Source organism: Patagioenas fasciata, chromosome 2 (genome assembly GCF_037038585.1).
Source record: "Patagioenas fasciata isolate bPatFas1 chromosome 2, bPatFas1.hap1, whole genome shotgun sequence".
NCBI lineage: Eukaryota > Metazoa > Chordata > Aves > Columbiformes > Columbidae > Patagioenas > Patagioenas fasciata.
The window spans coordinates 149271613-149298188 of record NC_092521.1 but is presented as its reverse complement, the minus strand read 5'-3'; the positions used below and the strand labels follow the sequence as shown (position 1 = coordinate 149298188).

Here is a 26576-nt window from a genome sequence, read left to right as displayed (position 1 = left end):
ATCTCACTTATAGTAGTTACCATGCTATTGTAAGTCCATTGACATCACTGAAATCCTTCATTTTTTAACAGTATACAAGATATCTAAGTAGTTTTTAATGTTTGAAATGTTATAGCTCACTCCAGAGGTTTCTGTTGCCTTAGACAAACTGTCATTGCTACCTTGCATCAGACTTAATAATAAAATAACTGTGTGATTAGCAAACAATTACTTTCTCATTAACAAACATTTATAAGCCTTTAATACTTGTCAACACTGAACTGACTGAATGCTCAGCTTATGGATCTGTTATGTCCTCTGTGAACTCATATATGGAGCAGTGTGTAAGCCAGTTGTGATACAAAACTTATGTAGGTTAGTAAGATATACGTTAGAATTACAATATAAAAAGAAAAGTGAGGGGGAAAGAAGAAGAAAATGGCAATGAAGACATATGTGACCCAGACATGATGTTTGGTTACCATTGTTTCTTGGTAGTCTATAACATGTGGTTGTTATTGATATTCATTCCTTACTATTTGGACAACTTCTCTCTCCCACCCTCCCCTTGCCCCCCCGATCAATTTCCTACTGTTTGATTTTATGCAACACTGGAATTTGGCCTATCTGTGTGAGAAAACTGATAATATTCGATTGCATTTTATTTTGTGAAAACTGCTGTTTTCCTTTATATTTTTTTATTAATTTCATTTTTTATTAATTGTTTTATTTTTTACTATTGTGGTTTTAGTCTGGATTTAGTTGCAATCTCATATTATAAATTGTTAATTATATTTGTCAATCAATGTAATTAAAACCTGTAGCAGAAAACAGAAACAAAATCAAAGGAGTGCTAGAGAAATGCTAGCACAGATATTTAGCATGATATACATGTTTAAAAATTCTTCACTTTTTGACATTACACTTATTGATCACAAAACTTAGAGAAATTCTTTCATGCTGAGATTCTTCTGTCTGGAAAGAGGAGAGTTTGTGGAATGTACATCTCCTCTTGACTTCAGAGTGGAGTTGCTTCATTTTCTTGTAGTTCAGTAGTCATGTGTACCATAGTTATCATTCTGTCAAAGTTACGAGGAACTTGTAAACTATACTTTTTATACATCTGTTTAAAGGAATGAGCTTTGTGCCCACTATTCTTTCAGTGTTTTGATAGAAAATTTTGGGATTCAGGAGAATAATAAAATTTTACTCCTCTTTTTGTCAGTTTTTTACTGAATTGTGTTGTGTATTTGCATATGCAGCCACACACACGTGGATGTATATGAACCTCAGACTAAAACTTAAAGCAATCAGGTGTTTGCTTTGCCCATGGCTGCCTCTCTCTGCTTGTCCCCAGGATAGCAGTTACACTGTGGGTGAGTTTGCCTGCTGGTACTTTATAAGGATTCAGCTACACAAGTCCAATTTGGTGACAACTCACTGGGGATGGGCAGAGTGGAAGAGAAGCTGCTGACTTTGTCATGGCTATGTCACCTACCTCAGGAGCCTGCGGCTAAAAAAGCTGAGGCAAAGATTTCAACCCTTGTGCTCACAATTCTGTTCTTTAACTCTAGTGAATTGTGAGCCTCCATGTAAAAGGTCCTCAGGGAAGCCTCCAAAGCGATATTTTTTAAAGTACTGGCAATAGACAGATTTTAATGAGACTGATTTCTGTAGGCAGGTAGACTTTAACTGGAGAAATTGTTTGAAGTTGGTTAAGAAAAGTATGGATGGGAGAAATCCTTTTTGGGTGTTTAGAGAGCACAGCTTTCCTGTATGAAGTACAGACAGATCAGAATCACATTTAGGAAATGTACCTTGTCTTGAAGTAGTCTACTTTCTCCATGGTTATTAGGAAAACACTTCTGAGGGACTAGGGGATGTTGAGAATTGTCAGGGAGGTGTAGAGGACATCTGGTAGGCATCAGTTTGAGTTAAGACTAATGTAGTAAGACTGGAATAAGTTGTGATTTATGATTGTGTCCCATCCCAATACATGATGGGCTTAGTACATCTCCGGTTTAGCTCACACATTCCAAACTCACCTGTATCAATTGTTTGTCTTGGCTAAATGTTGACTAGCCCAAGGAGTGTGGTCTCTTTCTAGAGCCTCTAAGAGAAATGTCTTTCCCTCACTTATTTAGAAACATGGTGATGTGGCACTTTGGAAGTGGAAGGAGACTTGGTATGCTATTATTCTCTATTTGTATGCAGAGGACTTAATATTCTAGGACTGGATAAGCAATATCAATGAAAAACTTGGAGTTTTCTTATGTGTAAACTTGCTGCAACTGTTAGTGCGCTGGCATAAAATGCTAGATGAGGAACTACTCAAAACATGGAAATGGACAGAAACCCTTAATTTGTACGATGTAGCTTTTTTCAAGGTTATTAGGCATTAAAAGGTTTGCACTTGATGCAAGTACAGTACTAAATTATAAGGGCACAAATTTACCTACTTGGAAGAAAGTTTGTAATGTTTCTGATCATTATTTGCTTCCTCAGTGTTGATTTGCATCAAGACTGCTTAAAGTAGACCAGCCTGTACATGATTTTAATGCTGAATTATAGATTCCAGGCACTTTTCATAATCCAATTTAAATTTTGTCATAAACCTGAAATTCTGAATAATTTCTGTAATATTTTGAAGAGCATAACGACAGAGAAATTGCCATCTTGAATCTGCCCAATTGGTCATCTAGTCCATTGTCGTTTTCAGAGAGAGCTGCAAGACTCTCACCTGAAACAAATACATAATTTGCTATTGTTCAGGTCTCATCCTATTTCAGTGCTGTGCACAAGAAAAAAGTGTGTACATGGTTCAAGAAAAGCCTTTCCCATGAAACCAAACTTGGCTGAATAGCATCACATTATTATTACCTTCCACTATTCATCAGAGCTGCTTTAGCCTTCTGCCAATGCAGTGACAACATGATATTGAACAAATTCTGTGTTAATTAATGTAAAAAAAATTACATTAATTTCTGAGTAAGGAGAAATGCTTTTTTACAGTAATAACTGATTCGTAGTTTCTAAGTAAACATCTTTAACACATTTAGTTCTGAAGAGGCACAACTTTGTGTTTAACTGCATGACTCCAAGTGTCTTTTCCAAATCTGTAGCTTTAAAAGTATTATTTGTCTTACTCAGAAAAGCCAGGGGAATTGATAAAGGAAACACCATTAAATATTGTATAAGCTAAAAGATGTGTTTTTGTAAATTTGTTGTTTTGATTTTCATTTAGGCAGCAATTGACAGCATTTGAAGTGCTGGGTCCTCTATCAAGAGTCCATTAAGGTCAGCATCAGGTGCCAGGCTGTCATGTTGACTTAACATAACAAGAGGAAAACAAACAAAACCAAAATAGTGTTTTCTGGAGGAGTCAATAGAAAATGGATTGCTCTTTAGGAAACTTGAAAAATTAGTCAAAGGGCAACTGTTAAAAGCTTTCCAGAGAACATTCTCCTTCTATACAATATAATTTCAGAGCTTTTCCCTCCTTTACCCTTTTGCTTCCATGGGCTTTCATTCAACTCTGTAGTTTGAAGGAGACAAAAATGCATTTTAGGAGAGGCTGTAAGTTTGATTTCCCATTTTGGAAACCTCCTCAGTTCAGTGTTCCTCCTGACTGAGGAAAAATGAATTTTGTCTTTCATCCTCTAAATAAAGAATAGAGACAGAGATCCAGTGTCTTGAACAAGGCTTTTGTTTATGCATCTGTCACGGTCCATTCGGTGATGGACTTGTGATGGTTTGTTTACCTTGATCTCGAAGTGCAAAATTAAGGCAACCAAAATGCCAAGGGGTTATAATTCAGTCAAACAGTGTTACTTTATTATTTTGCCGGTAAAGCGGCACGTGATAGAGAAAGTAGAGAAAAAGGGAAAAAGAAAAGGGGAAAAGAGGGTCCAAAGGCATCCCTATTGTCCCAGGTCCCGAACAGCGTCCTGACGGTCCTCTGTTGTGATCCGTGATCCTTTGGTGGGGAGATCTCAACGATGTCCAGTCAGGAACCATTTTTATGCTTCCTTACCCTGCCTCACTCCCATGGGTCGAGGCCAATCTCCGCCTTTGTTTTGCAATCCAGGCTTACACTGCGCAGACTCGAAGAATCTCCGCTTTGCCTGCCAGAACCCGTCTGCGCCTGTGTGGCCTCGTGTTCAGGGGTCTCTTACTTGTCTGTTGGGTCACCTCAAAACCCTTGACAAGCCTCTGTGCATGTTCTTCTTCATTGGCCTTAGTAAGAGGGAGGAGGTGGCGGGCAAGTTTGGCTGAAGCAGCAGGTGAAAATCCATCTTCTGGACAGCAGCTATTGTCCCCAGGACAGAGAGACCCATATAACACAATTCCTTCTCCTCAGGCCTCTCTCTAAGTCATTGTCCATCTGTTCTTGATGGCGATGTTCAGGCAGATACTGTTCTTTGGACCGACTCCTACAACATCTCTCATGAAAAACCCCTGTCTTTACTTCATTGAAGATTAGTGCATCCTCCTACTCCCTAGCATACAATGGATACTTTCTACATGCACTTGCGTCTCCTAGAGGAACTGAATTACAGAACTTACCGATATGTTCATCTCAGCTATGGTTACTTGGAAATTGCCTTCATGTACCTTAGCTACTGATCTCTCTAACTTCATAACAGTGTAAATTGCTCTGTGGCCTTTAATTCTTGTCTGTGGCAACGTTGTGTAGATCAAAACCAGCAACTCCAGTTGAACTTGGAGAAACTAACAGTGACATTATGCAGCAGTTCTTGGCAGGATGGATATCAAAGTGTTGTATCAAAGGGAGGGCTGATGTTTAAGGCGGGTTCTCGTACTCCAACACTTTCTGAGGAAATCTACTTCCTGGTAAATCTTGGTGAACTTGATACAAAGTCACAGCTGTCATTCTACTGCCTTCTTGTCCTAATCTCTGGTGACACAGCCTAAGGCTGCTATCCTTGGGAATTCCCAGTGCTCCTTGTCATATTGCAGAAAATACTTTCCTTGTGCTTCTCTTACAGCAGCTTGGATAACTGAAAGTGTAGGGGGTGTTTTTCTGTAAGAAGACACACACTTGCAGTTTTTCTTGTTAAATAGAGTTCATCACGTGTTGACTTTCAAGAAGTACCATCTTTCCTTAGCAGACCTACCCAACTCAGTCAGGCTTTTGTCCTAGTAGTCTAATATTTTAGGAGTCCTTACTTTCTCAAAAATTGCTTGTGTTTGTATCTTTATCTGCCAACTGTCACCAGGATAATCATGTTAATTTTGAGCATTTGGAACAGAAAAGGGCATAAAAAAATCCTTATGGTCAGATGTTTGCTTCGAGGATGGCCATACTCCGTTCAGGTTGAAGAAGAGACAGACTCTGCCTAGTGGTTTCCTGTGAAAGCACGAGAGATGATGAGTGTAAACTGAAATACAGAAAATTCCATTTACATGTAAGGAGAAACTTTTCCAGTGTGAGGGTGACTGGAGACTGAGACAGGTTGCCCGTAGAGGTTGTGGAGTGTCCATCCTTAGAGACATTCAGAAGAAGACTGGACACAGTCCTGAGCAACCTGCTGTAGCTGGCTGTCCTTTGAGTAGGGTGATGCACTAGGTGATCTCCAGGGTTCCCCTCTAACTTCAGCTGTTCTCAGATTCTGTGATTCCTTTCTGTCCTGTCCTTCCTCAGATTCCTCTTGAACATTTCTGGTTTTTTTCTTGCCTTCTTCTCTTTGCCTCTCTGTTCCAAGAGTATATGTTAGCAAACTTCCCTGCACATTCTTTTTATTAGCTGTTTTTCTTGATTTGTTAAAAAGCTTTTTAAGTTTATATGCTCTGCTTTTATGAAGTCTTTGGGAAGAACTGCCACAGCGAATGCAATATGGGAACAAAATGCTAGATGGATTACTAGAGCAGATATTTAATGGGTTTCCTGGGGTACCCTGAGTGAGCTCATTGGAGAAGTCATGGAGAAAACAGTCCTTGGAGCTGGAGGCAAAGATAAAAATATCCTCCTTCAGCTGAGGAAAGGAGGAAGAAATATGAGATAGCAAGCAGAGAGGCCTGGTTATAGCTTTATGGGTGATTTTCTAAGTTGTGCCAGAGGATCCTGGAACAAAATTTAAAGATGGGATTTTTCCAAATAGTCATCAGGCACTGATTATTTATCTGCTCCTCTCTCCAGTTGTCCAAGGACCTGAACCCAATCCACCATATGTATATGAGAGAGGTGAGAGAATGAAAAAAGTGCAAGCTTCTCAGTTGTCTTCTTGCTATTATTTGTGAGTAAGTAATCCAGGAGTAGTTGATTTGGTTTGTGCATTAAAATAAACCCAGACTGCCTATGGTGAGTTCTCCCCTGCTCCCCTGTGAGCTCCTGCACAGTACCATTTTGTAAATTGTGCTCACCTACTAAATGTAATTTTTTTTTCAACTCATGGTTTGTTCCTTCTTCCCCTCTGAAGACTATTTGAAAGACATTTTTATCTGCATGAGTCAAAGGCATAAAAGTCATTCTTGATGTGAATAATACAAAGCTCGAGAGGAGTGCAGGAGGCAGAATGGATTTAAGTCTTCAGGGAAAATGGTTGTCACCTCTTCTGATTGTTATTTTGCCATGTACATGAGGGATTCTGTCCACGTCTTGTCTGCACTGGACTAGCTCCTGTTACTGTGCTACCATATATCTACACGGTGGTTTTTTGTGTTTTTTTTTTTTCTCTTTTTCCTCTTTTTTTTTTTTTTTTCCTCCTTCCTGCGATTACTAGACAGGCTGTAAGATCCAGGATGTGACAGTAGTGCTTCTCTCCTTTCCTGTCTACTTCTCACTGCCACAGTAGTTGGACCAACATGTGGAGATAAACAAGTTTTAACTTGTCTGGAGACACTGGAACATGAAGCAAAGACACCAAACAGTGTGTAGTACTGTAATGGTTGATAAACAGATTGGCAGGCAGAGAGGGAGTTTCTCTGTGGAATACATTGACTTTGTGTTGCTGACTCATTCTTAGCATCCTGAAATGCTTTGATTTCACAGGTGGAAATACAAATCTTCTGCTGGGACGTAGGATACGATTATGATATTTCTTTTTGAAATAGAAAAGAAGAATGGTTTGCTAAGTTGTTAAGACTTAGGTCTTAAATCTGGTACTGGCTACACATCCTACATTGTTTAAAATTATTTTTTAGTATATTATCATTGGCCTGTATAATCATACAGAATTTTAAACTTACTTCCAATGGTGATGCACTGATCAGTGTAACAAAGTTACTTGTCTAAAGGGGCTGGGATAGTAGTGTTTTTTGTTTGTTTGTTTGTTTGTTTGTTTCTCATTGTTTACAAAAATAGCTTTTTTCTTATGATGTTGACTGTTCTTTCCCCTGTTTTCTTTTTGGGCCAGATCTTCCCTTGAAAGTCAGTAGGTTAAGCTGTGCAGATAAAAGCAGCACATTCTCTTAGTTTTTTTCTGAACCTATGCTATTATCTATATATGCATTTATTATTGAGGGGCATAATTACAAGTTTCAGTGCCCGAGCAAAACAACTGTTTCAGACCATTCTTTTTGTACTATTTCTCATTTCTTTGCAAGAAAATCTGAAAAGATGATGATGGAAGGAGCACATTGCAACGCAAAGATGAATACTTGTCCAATATTCAGAGGAAAATTTAGGCAGACTTGCACGTGAGCATCTATGGAAAATGTTGACCTGTCTGACCTTTCAGCTTTTCACTGTTGATTTGATGACAGAAAAGTAAAAGTGCCATAATTTTTTTGCATTAGTGCTTGACCTGTTGTTAATATCCGTAGTGATTTGGAAACCTGATGTAATTTGACAGGGGAGAACCAGAAATGAGCTACATTTAAGGAAGCAAAATAGCGTCTGCAGAGACTCAGAAGCAAGCAGTGCAAACTGTTCCTGCTGGCCAAAAAAATATGAAGTGTATAACATACACAGTCGCAGGAGAAGAATCACCTCTCCAAGTGCCAAGACTCAGAAGTAGGATGCAAAATATAGGAATATAATGAGATCGATTTTTCTAGCACATGTTGTTGAGGAAAAGAAAAGTACGTTTCATCTTTCACATGGCTGTTTCAGATGCACATGATGTTTAACTGTAAAAAGTGAAGGGATAATACATTTACGTGATAAATAGGTAATTTTTGTGGTAGAATGAGGGCAGAGTGGTCATGATTATTAAATAGAGTACTTATTGAGCAAAACCTTTTTTATGGACTCTCTTATGACATCGGATCAATGTACAGCAAGTAGGACATCCTTAATAGAAAATCTGAGGATCAATAAAATCAAAAGTGATTCAGACCGCCTCTACTTGTACAACCAGCAGTAACAGAAAGGGGACAAAAGAGAGGCACAGAATTCATAGCTGTTATTTGTAAGTTCAGTTGTGGAATTCTTAACTGCATTGACACTAGTATTGAAGTGTCTATAACTTTTTAGAGGAACAATTAATAAAATACTAACTTAAAAATGAAGATGTTATTAGAATTTCTACACTTTAAAAACAATTACTCACTTAATCTCTTACACTCTGGTTTTTTGAGGGGAAGGAATGGGGAACATTCACTGAGCTTCAACCACGCTAATATGTATGTTCTTTTTCATGTCTTGTCAAGTTCATCCTCTGATTCTCTTGAGCTTCTTTCTGTTGTTTATTTTTGGAACTAGATTTTTTTAATGGTTGCTCTGCGCCACTCTGTTGCAGGAAGTTGGATGCTGTGATTCTTGTTAGTTATGTTTTTGTTGCATTACTGCACAGCACGTAAACCCACATGAGGGAAAAATGCGTTCAGTTGTGGAGAATTTAGGATGAAGAACAAGAACAAAACACTTGTTATAGGAAGTGAGGCATCCAGCGGCTACAGACCAGATGCTGGGGACAAATCTGTACTGCTAAGTACAAGAGAGACAGGAAGGAATTCCTGATCCCAAAGACAAGTAGTGTGTACTGGCAATGTCCACGTTGTATATGGCTGTTCCCCTTACACTGGATATATATTTTTTTCCAGTTAATAGTGTTTGAGATGCTGCAAGGACTGCATACAAGCCCATCAGAGTGACATCTGTGAAGTATGAAACAGGGTGTCTGTGAAACCTGATGGCACTTGAGCACTTCGTGGAGTCAGTGTCTTCTTGGTTGTGTGGGATGGCTGTTCAGGTCAGAGGGAGCAGAGCTGGTGCTGATGTGTCCGTGCTGCTTTCTCGGAGTGCTCCCGCTGCTGGAGCCGGTGCTGAACTGTGCGTGGTCTTGCCTTGGGGACGGCATGACAGTGGAGCTGGGGACACGCTCAGCAGTGTGGGGTACCCAAGTGCTGGTGCTGAGTTGGTTCCCCTGCCCTCTCCTGTGTAGCAGAGTATTTGTACTGAGGAGGTCTGTCAAAGCCAGAAAATGACATCATATCACTCTTTCTTTCCTTTCTGGCCTTTATGACTTTTGGAGACTGCCAGGTTTAATCAAAAGGGGTCCATGTAGTCTCACTTCTTATTGCTGACACTGCCTTTTTTTCCTGAAACACTTCGTGCTTACTGTGGTTAGCAAGAGGAAACTTGACTTGATGGGTGCCTGGTCTGATCCTGCATGGAGTGTTGATAATGCCAGCATTAAAAGGAAGGACAGCTAAGGAGTGTGCCTTCACTTATTCACCCTAGGATGTGATAAAGGAGTTTTCAGGAATATGTTTTTAGTGAATGCACTGGAGAACTTGTTTTATTTTCCTGATGTTGCCAGTGTCTTCCTCCAGGAAGTTCTTAGTTTTTGGCCTAGGCTTCCATTTGTGTAATGGTGGGGATAAATTATCTCTCCTTTTTTTGTTTTTTCTACAGCAAACTGTACTGGCTGGTATATTTAATAATTTGAAAGTGGTACATGAATATTTTTTTAAATATCCTTTCATCCAGAGTAAAAGCTCAAGATTTTATTTTCCAGTGTGAGATTATAACAATGAATTCTTCGTACATCAAAGCATTGGATTAATCCATTTGGCATTTCACATAGTGACAATTAATGGCTTCCATTTAGTTCCTCGTTTTAAGCTCATATCTTTTCAGAAGTACTGACCTGTTTCTTACCAAGGAACAAAGCTGGCCATCCATCTTGTTATAATGAAACCAATTTTTATGATCATCTCTGGCAATTTCTTAACAAACTTCAGAGGTTCTGGACTGAGAATTTCTAGAGGCAAGGTTAATTTTTGTCTTCATTTTTTCTTGTCCTTATTCTCATGGCCTTACATTAACATGTTGAAAGAATATGATAAATGATTGTATTTCTCCTAGTTGTATTGGTTCTTTGAAAATGTTTTGAATCTGATCCTTAACCCTTTGTAAAGTTTTATTTAACAAGGATGAGCACTTTTACTCTTTAGACATTAGTGTGTGGTGTGTTGTTATTTTTTTTTTTCCTGCTGATGCTAGGAGTTCAACCACTTGGTTTTCCTAGTTCAGAGGATTCTTGAGAGTGATCATTGCTTGCAGTGTTGTGCTGATTTGCAGATACCCATGGTTCCCTTTCAAAGCAGAAAGTGAACTGAAAGTTTTAACATATATTTGAGTTTACCAATAGATTGAGAAATCAAATCCTACTCAAATGTACCTCCGGAAATTGCCTCAAATCCATAGTTAGTTTGTCCCATAGATTAATATTTTTTCCTGGCATGCAATAAACTGGTTACATATTTCTATTGAGATGGGAGTGTAGAAATTAGAGAACAGAATTTCTGTAAGCCTGATTATATTTCTTTTTATTTGATGCAATTACTTTTTTCATAGAATGCATGCTCTCTTTAAATCTATATTGAAAAAAGGAAAATATTGATTTACCTGCAGCCTTCTCCCATGCGATTAACTGTGATGTGAGTCTGCTTTTGAAGAGCCTTTGTAAGTGTGCATTTTGTGCAGCAGTTACTTGTATCTGCTAAAGTATTTTGAATTGTTAAAGATTTCTATATATAATAGTTGTGAGTAGCTTGATTTCTTTACCTTTTTGGCTTTTTTCAAGTGTAAAAAAAAAAAATCTTAAGCCAATGTGTATCTTTGCTTTGTGTAAGACAGCTGTCCCCATTCTGTGCAGTACACCTGAGTAGTGTCATTTAAATCCATTATTAATTCTGTTTTTGGTCAGCATTTGTTCTGGAGGTGGCTTTAACAAAATGGCCAGCAAAGCTGCTTAATAGGAAAAATCCAAGCCTGGTGAGAGTGTCATATTTTCTTAATTGGAAGTCTTACAAAATAGAAGTCTTAAGCAAATGAAAAGAGAAAGAGAGAGCTTTAGGGTTAGTGAAGAATTAAAAACTGAATAAACAAAATCTCTCTCATCCCAACAAAGGCAGTACCCTGGCTTCTGGATTTTGCAAAGCTGCAGAAGGGCTTTGTCTGCTCCAACAAGAGACACTTTTTGCATTTTGAACCTTTGTGGATGTTTCTCTTTGCCTGTCTCTCTCTTTGACTTTGTTTTTCAGTTCTTGATAATTGCTGACCGTCTGTAGTCTGAGCTGTCTGCTCGTGGTGCAAAAAGCTCTTATAATATACTGAATATGACTCTGAGAAAGGAGAGACCAGCCTTGGCTTGCCTGGTGGTGCAAGGCCAAAACAACACATGCATCAGAAATCGCATGGTATTAGACGTTTTAGAGTATTTGGAAGAAGAAGAAAGGCAGGAGGGTTCCTGGGCAGTCCTACCCCTTGACCCCAATAAAAGGCCATGAGCGTTCGTCAGCATTTTAGTTGGTCATTTTCCTGATGCTTGGGTTACTTATTGATGGGGCTGTTTTAGATCCAAGAAATATATTGTCCTCCTGATTTATTCTCAGATGGTGCAGGGACCATTCAGAGTTCAATGATTTCTTGTAACTGCTGCCTAGCAGGATGGATTGAGGTCTATTCGGGGTGATAGTTTGTCAGGTAGTGCTATGCTTGCAGGAGATTATGTTGATGGGCTTTCAAGTGAAAGGGTCAGGAAAGAAAGAAAAAGGAAAAAGAGTAGGATTAGTATAATGTTTAACCTTGCCCAAAACAAAGTGAGTGGAAGAAAATACTAAATGCTTTCATTGCACCAAATGTTAGAGCTTTGAAGATATTATGTGAAAACACCTTTTTTTTTTTTTTCCCCCGAAGATTTAATGTTGGTATCTGCCTGGAGCACCATTTTATTTTTTTTTATTTTTTCCAGTAGCTTACCAGCAGAAGGGCAAAATACATAAGCTGTTTTAATGAAGAACAAAAGGGAAAAAGAAAGGACTCTTGCCTACTGGCTTTTCTGGTCCTTTGGCACTGAGTAATCAAATCAGAAAGCCGAATTAAAATTCTAATTTGATATCAATAAGAAAAATTTAAATATATTGTATTTATATAAAATTAAAATTCACTTGTTTTATTTAAAATTTAAACATTTCCATATAAAGTCATCTACATTTATTATATTAACTTTTAATCTCTTGTGAATTAAAAATAGTTGGATTTGACTTGAAACACAATGACTTTCGTGGGCAAAATTAAGTATACATTTCTTGTTTGAAAATATTTTTCAGGAAGTGTAAATAAATTGCTTTAAAGCTTTAGAAGAAAAGACGCAGATATAATTGTCAGTAAATGCAATGTTGATAAAAAGTTAAATGTGGAAACAAGGTCAGAAGAATGGTCCAAGTTGCTCAGTCCTGTGGAGAGTGGAGTGGGAGAGGTAAGTGTGTTGAGGATGGGATGCTCCAGTTCCCAGGTGATAAGGCTGGAATGCGAGCACCCGCGGCAGAGGCAGGTCAAGCAGACGCTACAGCACTGTTTGAGACAAACGAGAAGTGGGATACATGGCTTGTTTTGATCAAAGGAAAATGTTTCGATCACTGTATAAGAGGAGAATAAAAAAATCAAATACACCATTATTTGATATCACTAGTGGTTTTCTGCTACACCGTTGGCTTGTATACCTTTACGATGTCAATACTGTGCCTTGTGAACATGGTGGCCTTTGCCACCAGCCTGAGCCTGAGGTCTCCCTTCATGGAATAAAATGAGCACTGGAGTCTCATAATACTGCTGCCCATGTCCCCACCAGCTACTGCAACAGAAGCTGCACTTTCTTTTCCATCCTTTTAAATTAAACTCCTTCAGTTAAATTCCATCCTTTGCCAATCTCATCCCATTTTATAGCCTTAAGCTCAGCTCTTGCTTTTGGCCTTTGCTTTTACTTTGGTTTAGTTCTACTTTGCAATCTGGGCTGCCAGATTCTCACAATAATACTTGAATTGAGCATGCAGGAATTGGAATAGTTTCAAATTAGTGATACCAATGAAAAATGGAGCTGCCGCTGGAAGGTTATCAGCAGGGCACAGCATCAGAGATGGCAGAGCTCAATGGGTCAGCAGCTCCTGAGGGGAGAAGAGGAAGGGATGTGGAGAGCAGGCAAAAAGGGAGGACTGATGGTAAAATACTGTGCTTAAGGTAGAGCCCAAGTTCAGGTGGAGTCAGACGTTAGGGAAGCTTTCAGCGCATGGAGAGCTGTGCCAAGCAGAGCACCCAGCTGTGCTGAGACCTATATCTCCAGATAGCACCTCCATCACCCCTGTGCTCTGAATGAGTTATAGTTACAAATACACATGCACTGATGATGAGTGAAGTTAACAGGTGAAAATTCGCTCTGTTTTTATAGATGCTGAAGCCATAGGGCAGTATTCTTCTGCCATCTTGGATGTAATGTGACCTGGATGGATCTGAACATCTAAAATATGTTGTATGAACAGTGCCCCTAAAAATGCCTTTGTCTGCCCATTAACTATGTATAAATTGTCCCATGGTTGTCTCAGCTAAAGATTTCTAAAATCTGGTCCCTTATTTGATAGTAGGCAGTGTTTGAATACTGAATGACATGAAAACCAGACCAAATTTGACTTTGCAGGAGACTGAAGTAAAATGTAGGAAAAAAGACTGGAGAGGGATAGGCCGCATCAAAAGTTTAGTGAGGGGCACATCTGCTACTTTGAACCAGTAAGTTGTGGAAAGTTATGCTAGTCATTTTACAGAATGTTCTTGTTTCCAGAAACATGGTGAGGAGGGTCACCAAAAACTCTTTTGGTTAATGTTTTACCTCTGCTGCTTCCTTCTGTTCAGAAGGGATGGGAAGAAACTTCCTGGGGAACATAAGTATTGAAGGTATTTATTTTAAATAGAAGCATAAGATGTGCAAAAATATGCAATTCGGCCTCTCCGTCTTTCCAAGGGAAGCCCCACCTACTTCTGGTGACTTGAGGAATGGGTGTTTGTAAATGTTCCTAACAGGCTCTCTAATTTTTCATTTGACTTTGTTTAATGGCAAGTGATTTCACCTAAGCATCAATTCCTGGAGCATTTAAGTGTTTCTGATTCATTACTTCTGTCTACTTTCAAGAAAATTGTGTTTTACTAGTTAAGAGTTTAGGTACGTTGGGGACTTCTTCATTAATTTTGTTACTTAGCCCTCTGGAGCAATTTGGGTTTTATATCTCCCTGATGAAAGAAGAACCTCTACATCTGATGTACAAAGAACATAGGAATATGATTTTTTTTTTCAATAGTGAACAATTCTAGTGGTGAAGTTTTTCATTTTATTACTCTTCTGAGAAACCAGTTTGTTTAATTTTCTGATTATGACTCTAAATGGATTTTTGTCTGCTCTTATGAGCTTTAAATGAGCAGAAGTATTTCAGATCTGTGACAGCAGTGTTACAGAGGCCAATATTACTCAAACCCAAAGAATGTATTTTAAATTTGACTACCCAGATAATCAGGAAGAATATGTAGGCTAAGATAAAGAAAATACTAGGTATATTTTCAGATATATTGAGAAACTGGCAACTAATCACTGGGTTTACACTTATTCCAGATTTGTCTGATTGGTTGAAAGGCTGATTTTTGAATAAGTAATTTTTTTTATATGCTAGAAATGACAAATTCAAAACATTTTTATCTTCCAAAATGTTGGCCCAGAAGTTGAAAGCAGCAGAAGTTCAAAAGTTGGAAAAAGTGGTTTTAGAATTTGAGTACTTAACTTTTTAAAAAACAAATGGGAAAAATGTCAAGTGAAAAAATGTTAAGAATTAAAGTTGACACATAAAATGTTTCTGAGTTTTCAGATACCTCCCCCCACTCCTTTTAAAATTTTGTTAGAAAATATTTACAGAAACATTTAACTCAACTCTTTTCAAGAGACCAGGAAGGCTTAGTTATCTGTATATTATTATCTGTATACTGTTGTCTGTATACTAACAGCTTCCAGCTACCTTCTCTTTTCTCACTCTTTATGTCCAATAGAAATGAAGTAAGATAAAGAAAAATAAATAAATAGAAATAAAGAAAAATATATATTCAGACAGTTAAGTTCTTTCTTCTGGTGAACAAACCTCAAAGCAAGAGCATTAAGAGTTCCTCATTAAACACACTGAAACTGGTCCTCAACTTGTGCAAAATGATTTTATCTCATTGATTTCCTTTGTCTCCCAATTTAGTTAAAAATGGGTTTTGGAATTGGAGAATGACAGCTTTTGCTATCAATGGGAACTGCAGTGTTTTCAGCATAGAAATTAAATTTATTTAATAAATGTATTCATTTAATTTTAAGGTCATCCACATGCTTTGTTATGGAAAATTTAGTTTTGAGACAAAGCACTAGCAATGGGAGAAATAATAGTCTGGCAAATAGACTACTCCGTCAAGCGTATTAAATGAAAGTTAGTTTTCTCCACTTTTAATAATTAGAATATAAAATAAATAAGATAATTTAGCACATTCTTAGTGAATGTTTCTTCGATTCCATAAATCATGTAAGCCTGAAAGATGTTAGTCCAGTGAGTTATTAATTCTTTTAGTATCTAAAATATAATCTCACTTCTGATGCAGTTAGAACAGAGTTTTTTGGCTAGAATGTTTCAGTAATAGTCAGATTTGTTTTTTACATATGATGAAGGAAAATCGTATTTAATTTAAAAATAATGTGGTTTTAATTTTTCATTCATTTCCCCCTTCTTCAAAAGTTTGGGTACATCACTGATGATGGGAATTAGAACTTGGAATTTTACTGAAATCAAAGGCAAATATTCCTTAACTGAAATGAGTTGACAGTGTAAAGTTGCAGCAGGAGCTTCCTCTGCACGGTGCAGTCGTCCCTCGCTCCTGGGGAACTGGCTGCAGTGGAGCCGCTACTGTAGCCTGGGTCCTCCCCAAGCCCGTTTATTCAGCTGAGTGGTTTGTATTGCAAAGGCAGTTAAACAGCAGTATTTCAATATCTTGGATCTGTTTCTATTAGGCTCTGTGAAGCAACGCAGACATTGGGTCTGTAAATAAATTACCTGCAAAAGCCTTCACTTGGAATCATAGTTAAGTGGCCAAAATCGGAATATTGGATAAGAACTTATTAATATGATTGGATATCTGGTTTATTCGAAATTTTTTTTCCAGTTGTATGTCGGCATTATTACAATACTCTCAGTAATATAGTACCAAAGAAGTCAAGTAAATAGTCTTTGTTATGCCAGTTGGCTATTAATGGTAAATACTAGTATTGTAAGGAAAAAAAGTAGCCTTACAGTGGAATAGTACTTTGAGGGGAAAAAGTTAGCAAATATAATCCCAAGGTTAAACTGGACATTTATCAGTAATGTTGCTTTACAAAAAAAAATAGACCATTTCCTTTTTGTAATCGTTGGGATGACAGCAGTGAATTATTAATCTGCAAAGTCTGTTTCTGTATTGAAGTGAAGGCTGAGGTTCATTGTGCTCACCAGGCTGATTCATGTTCTCTATGTAAATGGGTGAATAGCTGGCTGTTGTTACTGCCTTGGTAATGAGCTACAACAGCGATGTGGAGATGTTGTCTGTCTAAGGGGAAAGACCAATATTTCACCTAGGAAAGGAAAGGCTGGGAAAACGTATTTCCTGTATGAAATTTTATTTGAAAGAGCAGATCAGAAAGAAACATGTGACTTAAAATTGGTTTATTATCAGCCCTATCTTCCTTCGCTTACCAGGTTTTTCTTCTTTGAGGCATGTGTTCTTTGCAGCAGAAATGAAAGAAATATTAACAATTGTCCTACGCTGATTTGGAAATAAGTTGCTGAAGCATATTATGTCTTAAGGGTGTTTGCTTTGTGTATATTTCAATTATCATAGCAATGTGTGCTGTTGAAAAACAGAGGTTATTGCCCTAGTTCTTTCTTCCCTCGCTTTCAATTAAATCTGATTTCTGTTACCATAGCATTGCCTGCTCCTATGCCGTTCAGTCCAGTGCTGGTCATTTATGCATATTTTCTGTCTGACTGTGTGACTCTTTCTGAACTAACAGCCCCTGTCCAGTATTTTTGGTCTGTGTGGGGGGTGGTCAGGCAGCTGTTTTTCACAACTGATGCAATTGCTAATATGTTTCCTATGCATGAAGGCAGACTTCTATGCAGTACCCCTGGGGACTGTAAACATCATTTTTATCATGTTGGAACTACAGGCTCTGTCAGCCCAGTGAAGTTGTTCTCAATTAGTATGAGGCAGTACAATTCAGAAGGGAATAGCTGCTCCTGTTCCAGCCCATTTTTCTTTGAGCGTTGCCTACACTGATTTCCAGCTGTTACTGTGCAGCTTTGGGGAGCTAATGGGGTTCATTGGGAACATCTATCTCAAAAGGAAATACCACAGTCAGTGTCTAGCTGAATGACTGGAGATTTTTACACACAAAAACCAGTTAAAACCCACTTAGCTAATTATCTCTCAATGTACATGATCATCCTTTCCAGTCCAGTAATTAAAGAAAATTAAGTGGAACCTTGCTAATTTGCACTGATGTTGGGAACAACCTATTGCCAATTACCGAATTTTGTGAATTAGTACAAATGAAAACGGGCATTTTTTGCAAACTATAGAGTAACATGTGCTGAAGTTTATCCAATAATGCTATGTTATTATTACACTGCCAATAATTCACCTGTACATGCAGGGGAAGATAATATGTTATAAATTGAAGATAAAATCTTTCTTATGCTGAAGTTTGCCCTTTGTTAACTGTGTAAAAATTACTGTACTGAGGTATAAAGGTACATAATGCGTCTTGAAGATGATTCTCCTGTTGTCTAATAGAGTCAATGAGACCTTTAGATATCTCCTTACATTCTAATATAACTTAAGTTTCTCCTCTTTTGAAGCAGCTGCTTCACTAACTGTTTTATTTTCAAAATAGCCCTGTTACCTTTTCCTCCATGAAAGTAGTTTTGCTGACAGTTCACTTGTGTGTCTGCATTACAAGCCCAGTCCTCATCTCCCTTTCAGAAGGCTTCATCTTCAATCCTGTTTATTGTGCCAGAGCTAGCCTTGTGTCCTGGACATCCAGCTTTCCCTTAGCCTTGGTTGGGCAGCCCCTGGAAAGCAGGATGCCTTCTTGCCCACATCCTTTCTACTAGCTCTGCCCATTGCTTTTGGCATGATCACTGTCCAGATCTCAATAAAATCCTAAAGCCCCCGGTGAGGATATGCTGAACAACCTCTGGCTTTTGCTGAAACTTAAGTGTCACTTGCACAGCTAATCATTAAGAGGCAAAAGGCTATTCTGGCACATTTTGAGGTTTCTGGAGCATTCCCGTCCACCTCGACTGAACACCAGATAATGGCAATCTTTCACGTTCAGTTATAGTTTATCCTCATGTTTTCACACACGTGTCACACACATCTGACACTTGATGAGAAACAATTGTGACCACCTTGCACCAAAGTTTATTAGACTTCTGTTCCCTAGTTTCAGGCACCATCTTTTCATTGTTTTTGATTACTTTTGAAGATAGCAACAGCAAATTGGAAGCAGCCTTTCTTCCCTTCCATGTTCTCACCCTCTGTCTGTATTTGTGAAACTTCTGCTTCTGAAATAAGTTAAATTTATCTCCAAAGCTAAAATGATTCCTTTGCAACTTCAGCTTTGCAGTGATCCTCTTTGATAGCTGTGCATCCTTCCAAGGCCTCTCTCCATCCAGTCTTTACTGGAATCTCTTCAATCTTAGTAACACAAACTGATTAAAGCCTGGATGCCTGTAATTTTGCAGAGCTCCAGCTTACAGATAGGAAAGTGAAATGCTGTATGTATAGCAGCCAAATATGCAGTCTATGACTTAATGGCAAGACTATGACAATCTATTTAGATGACCTGTTTTTCAGCTTAGGCTACCTTTTACTTTTCTGTCGAAACACCTAGTTATAGGAAACTGTCTGTAAACTGCAGGAGCCAAATGCCTTAAGGTATTAATTTTGTATGATGTAAATTTAGGAAAATGGAGAGTGAGAAACTAATAAAGATTGTGTTTCTTTGTATTCTACCAGCTGTCCTTTTTTGGTGGTGGAAGAATTACTGGAATAAAAATCATGTTTGGTAACCTTAAAGTTATGTTGAATGAAACATAAGATAAGGTTTTGTTTTATCCCCACTCCTTTACATTCCGACTTCCAAACCAAAGATTCAGTTCCCCCATGTGCCTAAGAGAAATTTATTTTCATTACAACTGGAACACCTGAATATTTAAATCAGTCCTAGGGACTCAAATGATTAAGTTGCTTTTTGAGCCTTAGTCTTCTAAGTCATGTAATAGCTTTTTGAAAAGCATATTTTGGCCTAAGGTTGTCATTCAAAAATAAAATAATCCAAACCAATTCCATTAAGAACTCTGTTTTAATGGTCTCATTTTGGAATTTTGATACAAGTTGGCCCTTGGCTTTGGTTAGTTAGAAGTAAAGAACAGTACTAAGATAACCAGTACATAAAAAACAGTGGAGGTTTGTGTTTTTTTTTTTCCCCCCCGCTAAAATCAGGTATTATGCTTGGGATGGGTGATGTCTTTAAAATGAATACTCTGCCCTCACTGCTCTTGCTCTCTGCAATCCTCTCAGCCATCTCTCTATGGAATAGTGAGCTATACCTAATTCATAATGCATTTTTTTTTTGATAGAAAAGCAAAGAATTGAAGCTGAAGAAGAATTTATGCAATTCTACTGAATATGGTATTTTTCCTTCTGATTTGGCAGATGTGAAGCCCATTTCAGGATAAGCAAGATTGAGAATAAACGTTGGTTATTTAGCAATTAAAATTTGCTTTGGTTGAACATCTAGAACAAATCTATCAAACTAAATCATGCTACCGAGCTATCATAGAAGCTGAAAATGGCTAGTATGTTCTCTGCAGAGTGTTTTGTAACTGTTTATATACTCGTCAACATTTTTTTAAAAGACCTGTGTAGGGGCACAGTTGTGCTCAGGAAAGTCAATGGCTGAATCCAAATGCTGTGCGTGTGCTCAGGAAGAAATGTGATGAACAATTTCCCTGTGAAAGCATTCCAACTGTATAGCTTGGGATGCAAATTTAGTTGCAGCCATACGGTATGGACTATGTTGACTCTGGGCCTGGCAATATGGATCAGATCATATGGCTTATTAAGAAAACTTGGCCCTTAATATGCTAATATGCTATATGGCGAACTGTTGTTTCAAAAGCAGCTTAGAAAATTGGACAATTGCTTTAATGTGACATTATATGTGATTGTCTTGTGTGTGTTTGCACAGTTTTGTAATACCAGAGCTAATGCAGAAGGCCTTTGGTTTGTGCAGAGATGGCATAAAGCATTCCCTGCAGAATTTGAGCTTGTTGGTGAGTGCTGGAAGGCAGTTGGTCTGTCTCTTGGAGAGGGTTCAGTGGAAAGCCATGGTTGTGGATTAACTCCACTATGCAGCTAAGCAGCACACAGCCTCAGTTTTCCCCTGGGCCACATCCCCAGTAGGATGAGGGAAGAGAAAAGGAAGAGTAAAAGGGAGAAATCTTGTTGGTTGAGATGAAAATAGTTTAAGAAATGCATGAGAAATCGGAGAAGGAAGGAAGAAAGAAACTAAAAGAGAACAAGTGATACAAAAGCAATCTACTCACCACCTTCATGCCTAGATGATGCTCAGACAGTTCCCAGAAAAAAGGATGGCTAACCTACCCAAATAGCCCTCCTCTGCATTTTATTGCTGGCATGTAATCTCTCCTTAGTTAGCTTGGGTCATTTGCCTGGCTGTATCCCGTCCCAACCTCTTGTGCACCCTCAGTCTATTCACGGGGGGTGCAGAATGAGAAACAGAGAAGACCTTGATGCTGTGCAAATTCTGTTCAGCAACAACTGAGACATAAATGTGTTATCAGTGTTGATTTTGTCAAAAATCTAAGACACAGCACCATACCAGCTCTTATGAAGAAAAAGAACTCCATTGCAGCCAGATCCCAATACAGCCACAAAGACAATAAAAGGGCTGGAGAACTGAACATCTGAAGTAGGACTGAAAGAACTGAGTTTTATCAGCCTGGAGAAGACTAAGGGGAAATCTAATCACAGTCTTCCAATAACTAAAAAGCTACAGATAAGGTAGAGTTTCTCTCTTTACAAGGTTGCATGGTGGTAGGAGAAGAGGCAATGGGAATAGTTGCTTCAGGAGAAATTCTGTATTGGATATAAGAAAAAATGTCTTCACCATGTGAACAAGCAACCACTAGAATAAGATGCCCAGAGAAGTGGTGAACTCTCCCTTGCTGGAAAACATCAAGATTTGGCTTGACAAGACCCTGGATAACCTGATCCATTCAACAGAATGTTGGACCAGATGATCTCCAATGTGCTTTGCAATGCTTCTTAATGGAAACAAGGACTGCTGGTTTGGATATTTTTTAAAAGTAATTTTCTGAACATAACTGAATTGTAATAAATATGTAAGATACCATTACGTAGATTCCAGGGAGTTTTGAAACAAATTACATTCTCACAAGTGAAAAGGAAATAGTATTCAGTAAACAGTGTACTTAATATGAATTAGTGTCTTTTAAGGTCTGCTCCTCACTGCTCTGGTAACTGGGGTGCTTCACTTCTCATGTGTTAGTTGTGTGATGTCTAAAATGAGGACAATTGTCTTATTTTTAATGCACTAGAAGAATAATATCAAATAAGCACTATCTAACAATGAAAGTTCTGTTTGTGATACTGTTCAGTCACTTTTAGCCAAGCGTTTCATGTGTTTAGCAGATATTCCTCAGGGACAGGGCCATTTTGGGATGAAATATATTGGTGTTTAAGCAGCAGTGAGATTTCTTTCTGCCTTCTGAAACAGTCTAATTTAAAAGCTTAAATAGAATACAAGCTCTCCTAGGACTTATGTTGTAGGTGTATATTTTTCTGTTATAGTTTATGTAAGATTTTTGGAGCTCTTTATTTTTAGTTTGAAGGGAGATTGCTTGAATTATGCCTTAAAAAGGTTTATTTTTGAATTTTTGAAAGAAGCAATAAAAATATGTTCCTGATATTGATAGATACGTATTGATTTTTGTATTGCAGTTCCTGATGACATTGTTCAAGGGGTACAGATTGTAAATGCAACAAAAACCATCAGACAACTACTGACAGGAGTGGGAGGAGGAGTTCACTGGAGTTCATTGAGAGTGTCATGTGAAAAAATTCCCTTGTGTTGACCTTTTCCTTCGAAATATGATGAGCATTTATTGTAGCACGTATGTAAAAATGTCGCTTTATGTGGGTTTATAGGAGAAACTAAAGGCAAGAATTGTGGTGAAATGATTAGATAACAAGCACATGTTTGCTTAAGCAATATATGTTATAAATGTTTGTCTTGTCATTTTCAAATATAAACTGAAGTGGGACAATAGATCAGATTCTGTCCTTCATCAAAAGAAATGTGGATTAAAGCATCTGAATTATGTGGATGCAGCACAGTAATTGTACAGGGACCCTTAAAAATTGTAAGGCTCACAGATGTAATGTTTCAAAAGGGAAGAAAAGAAAAAAATCTTCCACATTAAAGCAAATTCTTTTAAAAAAATAGTTTTAGTCATAAAATAGGAATAAAGAACAAGGAAGAGGGTTAACTGTTGCCTGCTTCCGTCCTGGGAAATATATCAGACCATATGTTTGAAAATAAGAAAACTTTCTTTCAATTCTATGGCAGCCGATGTTAGAAAACTCTTAAGATAGTGCAGTGCTGACCTCCTGTGTTTCAGGATATAACAAAATAAATGTGTGAGAAAATGTCTTGCAGTTATGAAGGAACACATTGATGGCTTTTTGCTGACATGTGGGAAGAAAAGAGAAACCAGTAATGCTGTCTTCTACTTCAGCATTATAAACACACTCATTTGTGACTTCTGATTTATCCTGCTGGTATCACACAGTATATGGATAGTAGCTTTTGCCAGGAAAATACTATCACTTGTATTTTCATAAGAATAGATGAATTCATGGTTTTTGGGTCTTACTTTCTTCTTTAAAACATTTACCATCTTGATGTTCCCCCTATCTTTCTTTTACGGTCTGGGGAGGTGGTGGGGAAATCATGTTTAATGGCTAAATAAAAGTCCAAGTTGTGAATTAGACAAGGAAAAAAGTACTGTGAAGGTCCTGAGTGTAGTTCATCTGTTCTTTATTTCCTATTAAATGTTTTGTCTTGCCACTCTTCCTGCTCCTCCCTGCCCCGCTCCCCGTTTTCCTTTTGTTCCTAGTTTTCTACTAATAATTTGTCCTTCGTTTTTCACATTTCCCCCTTGTCATACTTTTTGGTCTCTTAACTTTTTCTCTGATCTCTTTTAAAAAGAATTTTGGATCTACTCAAATGACATAGTTATCTGTCAAACTCACAGCTATTTCATTCCTAAAATTTTGTTCAAAAGTTCATGTTTGCTTTTGTAAAACAAATAAGGAAAGCTTTATGTTGGACTCTTTTTCTCTGGAAACTCTTGGTTGTGGAAAGTAATTGATTGTTATGTCAAGATGCAGTGGAATCCAGCTCGAGGAGGATTGATTATGAGCGTAAAGAAAAAGGCTCCATCTCTGCTGGTGGAGGGGGGAAGGGAGATGAAAAAGAGAAGAAAAAGGAGGAGAGCGCAGGAGAAAGAAGCGGTTAAGATGACAAAACGTTAAGCATTTAGGCCTCTTGAAAATAGGCTTTGAAGGATTGTGGCAAACAGACCTTTTAAGAACGTGTTCTGTGTTCTTGTTAATTATTGTGCAATACTTGTACGCTAATGTGATAGGGGCCAGAGAAACAACTACAGTGGAGGTAAATCCACCTTGTGTTATTTACTCAGTTTCTCAAGTGTCTGTGGTGTAATTTGTGTTAAAAAGTGGTCAATAGTGTTTCTGGCTTGTTTTGAATGGTTTTGAACCATTTGTGGTGTTACAAAATCTGGTTTTGGGTGGTGAATATCTTTTGTAGTTGTAATTAGTTAATGCCATGATCAGTGCTCTCTGCCTCCTGATAAGGGAAGACTGAGCATTATATGTGCATTTCTAACCTGTACATTTAGGACTTAGAAATGGATAAGTAAATAAGAAGAAATTCTGTCATTCTTAAGTGTGGGTTTTGCACTGTCTGTATTGTTTTCAGCAAAATAAAAATAATAAAGGAGGTAACATTTCAGAATGTGTTGCAAATAAGTGTCCATAAACAAACTCTGCTCCTGTGCTCTGCTTTCTCCACGTTGAGGGTCAGCCAGTAACGTGAGTGATTGCTCAGCAGGGGCCTGAAGAGCCTTTCACAACCTCATCTAGAGTCCCCGTGCATCCCAGTATGGATGGGGATAGCACATCTGGCAGTATTTGCTGTGAAGCAGGAAGCGTGAGTTTGGGATTGTGGCACCGGCTCTGTTGTGCTGGCTGGCAGAGCAGTTTAGGCACGTGAAAAGCATACACTGCATCGATTCAAAATGCGGTCGAGCATCTGTAGCCGTGTACACTCCCTTGAATTCCTGGCAGAAATTCCAGCTGACTCAGCTAGAATTGCACCTGGCACTCCCATCGCACTATGGTAAAAGGAATGAGTTGGCCTAAACTCCAGATTTAAGTGGATTTAGTTATGGAACTTTCAGTAAAATCAGTGTTAGCCTTAAGGGCTGTATATTACTTTGGAGTAGATAATATATACTGTACTTGGGTAATTTTTGCATTTTTCTTAGGCAGAAAGAATAGTGTCCTGTTTTGCTTACTGAGTCGTTCTTGGTTTTGAGATACATTTGTAATTACTGGAGTCATGGAATTACTTTAGTGTAAGCTGATGGAATCATAAAAAAGTTTCATGGGAAAGGTGGTGTTTCTCTGGACTCTGTTGAAGCTTTTTCTGACGTTTAAAGAAGCAAGATGCAGTCTGGAGTTCACAGAGGATTTCAGGCTGTAGTTAAAAGTAAGTTGGAATTTGTTTGACCTTTTTCCCCGTACATTCTTTCCAGAGCATTAGGTGGTTGAGGTCAAGCTGAAAAGTGTCACTGGTCAGTGTCTGAATTTAATTAGTAGGCAAGGACTTGGAGAACTCTAAAGTACAAGATGCCTGATTACCACCTACCCATTTGAAATAAAAACAGAACATGATCTGTTTGTGTTTTCCTTCCACCAGCTGGTACAGTTTTCTTGAATTTGTTTGTTTCTAAATTAGAGGTTTAAATGTGGGAAATATTACAGAAAACTGTTGTGCTACCAGGCTGGTTACTCAGCCTGGTTCGACATCTGCAATGGTTTATGTGGACAGTCACTACTATATATTACATTTAATGACAGACATTATGAACAGTTGCCATATTTGCTGATTTCCTTACTTCCCAGTCAAAATTTCAATCTTTGTGTTGATTTGTAGATAAATCTAAGAAAAATTAAATTAATACATTTTACTCTTAAAGAGACAGAAACTGTTGTAGATGATTATGATGAGCTGTGATGTAAATACCCACTGACATTTAAAAAACCCTCAAAATTTCAGCTAGTCGAGGATGGATTTCCTGAGCCAAAACACAATAGTAACACTCTGCATGTTGGTAACAAATATGTTTGCAATAACTCAAATGTTTTTGCTGCTGCAGCTCAGCCTGCCTAATTTATTTATGTACTACTCTCAGCATATAAAATACTCACAGGCTTGAATATCCTTGAGAGAATGATGTGCCCCAGTCAGAAAACACCATACAAAGACTTGAACTTTTTTACACATAGTCTTTTATTAGTTACCATGTCAAAGAGACCAGAAGCAAGACATTTTAGGAGATAAATTGTGCACGATAGGGTTTTTTAGTAAAATAATCCACCCTTGATATGTATCGATCATTTCCATGTTACCAAAATGACTCTCTATAGATCCTTGCCAAAATACAATTTAAATATGGCCTTTAATTCTAAGTCCTCGGGCATTTGCTAAAAAATCATGGCAGCACAGATGTGTGTCTATTTTCCCTCCATAAGACTGGAAAATACTTTGTATTGACTACTAAAGAGTAATAGAAAGGAAGATGAAATTTAACAGGTTAGTTTGAAGTGCAGGACTTACACCAAGAGTGCTTTCTCAGCTCATTTTCAGTTCTTTCTCTGAAAACTTTCTACATCATCACTTAGTCATGTATTTTCTACGCTTTAAATTTTAAATTCATGACTCAGCAAAGTGATGTGTGCCTGAGAAGAGACAGGGTCATTGGTCTCCTGTTATCCAGTGTTTCCACAGTTTGGGTATTTTGGTGATTAGTGAGTAGATGGGGTATTAAGGCTGTGGTGCTCCAATTAACACTTTTGTGAATTCAATAAAAGATGCCAATGCAGAGCCCTT

At 38.0% G+C, this 26576-nt stretch overlaps 1 protein-coding gene across 2 annotated transcripts in view; it reads left to right on the top strand.

The window, feature by feature from the left end:
- The window catches only part of NEBL (nebulette), a 255004-nt gene that overhangs the window by 72059 nt on the left and 156369 nt on the right, over window positions 1–26576 (top strand). The window lies entirely within an intron of this gene.